Below are 5,402 nucleotides of genomic sequence, written 5' to 3'. Positions count from 1 at the left end.
TCGACTCCTCGGAATATTGTCGCCTGCTCCCCGCGGGCGCACGGTCCGCACACACGCGATCGTTAATGTAGACGTTTGCGTCCGTATATTATGCAACGAAAAAAAAAATGACTGCGGAATAGTAAAAACAGAAAAAACCAAGAGTTGAATGTAAAAAAAAAATGCATCGTAAAGCGACTCGCACAACACCACCACTCTGTACAATATATATTTTATATATAATACAATATTTGTTATTAGGATAATGTATAGTATTGGTGAGAGTGCACTGTGCAGTGCGACACCGATTGTTATCATATACATAAATAATAATATTATATTTGTAGCTGCGATACAAGTGATGTGCGGCGCGGAGACTCGGAAATTTTACGAATCGCCCTCCAGTGTTTTCGGGCAATTTGCTCTAACGGCGACGACTTAAATATTTTATTGCTTCCGATCGATACGCGCATCCCTTCCATTTCCGTGCGCGCGTTAAAAATAACGACGGAAAAGAATAGTCGCTAATCGGATATACGCGTTTTGTGCGCGGGACCCCGAAAATAACAGAAATTCTCAATCTGCCACACTTCCGATGACAATTTATAGAAATTAAACGTCACCCCATCTCACATATTATATCATTATATACATATATATACACATATTATACTTACGCGTATATTGTACAGGGCGCACGCATAACATACGTCGAGCACCGGATCTGATAAGTTTTTACAGCGCACAACCCCTGATAAGCAATAGAGCTACGAAACCATCCCATTGTTGTCGTATATGCTATAATATACGAATGCTAGCATTTGCGTTTGTGTGTGTGTGTGTGTGTGTGCACATTCACATATTATTCGATATGTAATCATAAATCGATGGTCATCTTGTGGTTTGGTTTCCTTTTACGTTCTAATCTCTCTCTATCTTTCTCTCTGTCTCAACCTCGATATATTTCTCCCTTTTCGACTTTCTAACCATCACTAAACTCACCCCAATACCTACCTCCCCTCGGGGCTTGACCAGATCACGTACAAACAATAATATTATATACCATACGCATGTAGTTTTGACCTTTATAAACTCGTATAATATATACATAATATTATTATCATCTGTTTGTGCGACTATATACATAAAATATCGCAAAACGATTGCCTCCGTCGCTGTTGACCCTGGCCCGGAGGCGAATGTTTTTCTCGGACCTCGACTACGACGACTCTTACGCTATAAAATGCGACGGCGATACGATCGGGGTGACAGTCGGTGACCTTTTTTCCGAAACACGTTGTTTGAAAATGACAAATCGAAAATTCGAAAACGATCTTCCGCGTACACACATGTAGGTATTTATACATAAACATGACATAAAGCACCGCCCTCAGGCAAAAACAAATATGATTTGATGTTCACAAAATATTCATAGAATATTTTAAATATATACATATATCTTAAATTGGTATGGGAGGTATATATGTGTATATTATCAAGGTTATTTTTTTTATGTTTCTACAAAGAATACATTTTTTATTGGTTTGGGTAGTGAATATAATATGTAGTGTATAATATATAATGTTTCCAATATAATATATATATGGATAAACGCGGAGTTTTAGGCTATTTCGAAGCAATATTGTACTTTTGTTACATAAATAATAAAATTCAATATATTAATATTCTGCAATAGCTAATGCACTTCAAGTTTTAACTAAAATTTACAATATATTTCGTTAATATTAAAGTGAAAAAATCGTCTTTCAAAACATGACTCAGCAAAAGTTTTTAATTTAAAATCAATAACAAACTTGATTTTATTTTTTCATTTATAACATGGTTTTTTTATATTACGAGTCATTAAAAGTAAAATAATGATCTGAATAGATACATTTTTGGCCTTTTGGGTATATTTTTTTTAAACAAATACCTATAGTAAATGGTTTTTTCTTCTTCTTCTTCTGTTGAATTTCCAACATTTATGTCAAATTAGAAATATAAAACAATAGTTTGATATACATACTTTTTATACAAACCAAAAACAAATTATAAACAGGAAATTGAATAAGCCATAGCCGGATAACTAAGTAAAGATTCACAAGCATATACGAGTAAATAAATAATGCTTTTAGTATTTTTTCATACTACACCAATCAATTTTACATGTGTGATTTAGATTTTAGTTGTCACATTATATTATTATATATTAGTTTATTTTCATAAAACGTATTAATTGTCATAACTTATATTGCAATTTTATAATATTATGGTGATGATGAATACGTAGGTGACTTTGTCATTTTATAAATTTTAAGAGTGTTATTAAGGGACAGTTTAAGGCTCTTTGGACAGTAAATAATAAGTGGCTTATTATGGAAAAAATAAAGCACTAGAGAGCACGCGTTATTATTGTGTATACTGTAGCTCACTTAATCTATACGGCACGGTCTAGTCGTAGTCTACAAAGGTAATTTAAAAATTATACGATAAATATAATAATACTCGCGTTGGCGGTTAAATAATACATACCTACGTAGCGTGAATGTCGACCGGGTTGCAAGTCCGTGATACTCCGAACAGAGTTGTACGCGCTTCGCGAAATGGATAATTTTAACAACCTCCACTCAACACAATAATGTGAGTGTGTACAGAGATTATTATAATTACTATTATGACGCGTGTGTACCTAAACTTCTCTTTGAAGTTTTGAGTGTTTGAAGAAGCTAACACAATACATATAATACACGTATATACACATGGTAAATACTTCATATATATATTTCGTTACACATTATCGTGTACCCAGGGTAATGGGGTATGTCGTATATTATGCGGTGTACACAAAATATAATATATTCGTATACAGTTGTCGGGAAGCCAATTCTCATATACACATGTGTAGTAAATCAAAAATTAAAATGTAATATACGAATACTAATCAAAACTGACAAGAATTTTGGGAGCAAATAAGGACGGCGATTTCCTGCTCTCGCCGAAGGACCGAACGCTTGGTTGTTGCACCTTAAGTTTATTTATTTATTATTTTATTCTCATATTTAATACAGAGCTGTTCCATGGTTGCGGTAGGTAGGTACTAAATTACGAAAGTTTTACAATGCGTATATCTAATTTATTGTAGGTACAAGAATAAGTACAAACTTTTCAATCGTTCAATATAATGGTAACATGTTGCATCATTTTTAATTTTAGATTCTGAACGAAGTGATGAATGTATTGATTTTACAATGATGTGTGTTTTTTTTTTTTTTTTTTTTTTTGTGTCTGACGACAACTTTTGGAGCAGTAAAAATGCTTCGATTTTCAAAAGTTGTACCTTTTCTGAAAGGAAAGTGAATCTAGTTGGTACTTTGGGGGGTCAAAAGTGAAAATTTCCCAATACTTTTCAAAAGCGGCAGGAAAAACCTTAAAAAAATAACGGAAAAACGCGAATTTTTACGCAAAACCAATTTTTGACAAAAACGAAAACTTAATTTTACTGTAACTCAAAAAATAATTATTGTAAGCACTTGAAATTTGCAACAGATGTTTATATTAGCGTTGTCTATACAGGGTTAAATTTTCAAAGTGTTTCGACTTTTTTAATCTATTTATAGGCAATTGAAATAATCGATTTTTTTTGATTTTTTTTTTATAAATGTTGATAAAAAAAAATTAGCTGGGACAAAATACTTGAAAATTTAATAGAAGGGTCCACATATGTTGTTCTAACTCCCATTCAAAAATTATAAAAATACATAGGCACAATTTTTTTTTATAAGCATTTAAAGTTCAAATTTTGACTAAATACGTAAAAATTACGGCAATGTTCAAATAATCTTAAACAGAAATTCATAAAAGTTTTTCTTTTTAATTCTAAGATTTGGAAATTTAATACAAGGCTCCTAACATATTTTTACAATAGCAGTTGCAAAATAAAAGGAATACATTGTCACAATTTTTATTTATAAGCATTTAAAGTTCAAATTTTGACAACATATTATGTAAAAATCACGAAAATTCGTAAATTATTTTATGCTAGAAATTCATAAAAAATTTTCCTTTTATATCTAAGATTTCAAAATTTAATACAAGGCTCATAATATATTTTTACAATAGCAATTGAAAAATAAAAGAAATATATAGTCACGATTTTTTTTTTATAAGCATTTAAAGTTCAAATTTTGACTAAATACGTAAAAATTACGGCAATGTTCAAATTATCTTAGACAGAAATTCATAAAAGTTTTTCTTTTTAATTCTAAGATTTGGAAATTTAATACAAGGCTCCTAACATATTTTTACAATAGCAGTTGCAAAATAAAAGGAATACATTGTCACAATTTTTATTTATAAGCATTTAAAGTTCAAATTTATACGAAATATGTCAAAATTGCGAAAATTTGCAAGTAATTTAGTGGTTGAAAAATCGTAAAAATTTGTTCTTTTATAACTAAGTTTTTAAAATTTAGTACAAGGTTCTCCATAAGTTTTTCTTTAAAAATAATATATCCTAGACTGACAAATCATCTCCGTTCAGAATCGTTTTTCGTATACAATGATATAATATCATTGGATTCAAATTTAATTCCATCCATTACAGTAACCCACTTGTAACCTACTGTACAGCAGAGCGACATCCACGTCTTACCCGCCTTTTTTTATTTACTATTTAAGTTATTCATAAAAAAACTGGGGAACTCACTCTTCCCTATAGTACAGGTATCTTTCCTCAAAGTTATGCTGAACATTGCTACGTCCTTTCCAAATCCAGTGATGTATGGGGTATATCCACCTAGGATATTTAATATATTATTCCTATATTTTCTTGATCTTATTACCCATTATTGCAGAAAAAAATATTTGGTGTTATGATATAGATAAAGAATTTTATAAATATAAAAAAATATGATATAGCCATATAGGTTATAGGCCATATGGTTTCATTATCTGTCATTTTTGACAGTATTATCAATTTTTCATAGATGTGGGTGTTGATGTACGTTGAGCGAACAGCTGTGTATTAATAATCTCGGTTACCTTCATTTATTTTTTAGCGTTTTATAGAGATTTACACAAATTATTTTTTATAAATGAAACAATAACCCCTTCCCACAAAAAAAAAAATTCATTAACATTCCATTGTTGATATAAAAATCTGTATAGATCTGGAACGACTGGAACTATCACCATGTGTTGTGTGACCTAGTTCGGGCAAGTATTTATGATAATTAAAGTTCGTTGTATTTGCAGATAAGACGTAATCGGTCGAAACACTGAAAATAAAATAATATTCTAGGTCGAATGGTCGGTGTGCCGAAGACTGTTTAAAACGCGTCTTGCGTCATAATATATTCTTCGCGATATTACATCTGATGGATCATCCATGCCTAAATGAATTTTTTGTTTTTCGTTTATAAAAC

Source organism: Acyrthosiphon pisum, unplaced genomic scaffold (genome assembly GCF_005508785.2).
Source record: "Acyrthosiphon pisum isolate AL4f unplaced genomic scaffold, pea_aphid_22Mar2018_4r6ur Scaffold_21674;HRSCAF=24568, whole genome shotgun sequence".
Classification (NCBI taxonomy): Eukaryota; Metazoa; Arthropoda; class Insecta; order Hemiptera; family Aphididae; genus Acyrthosiphon; species Acyrthosiphon pisum.
This window is presented reverse-complemented; position numbering follows the sequence as displayed.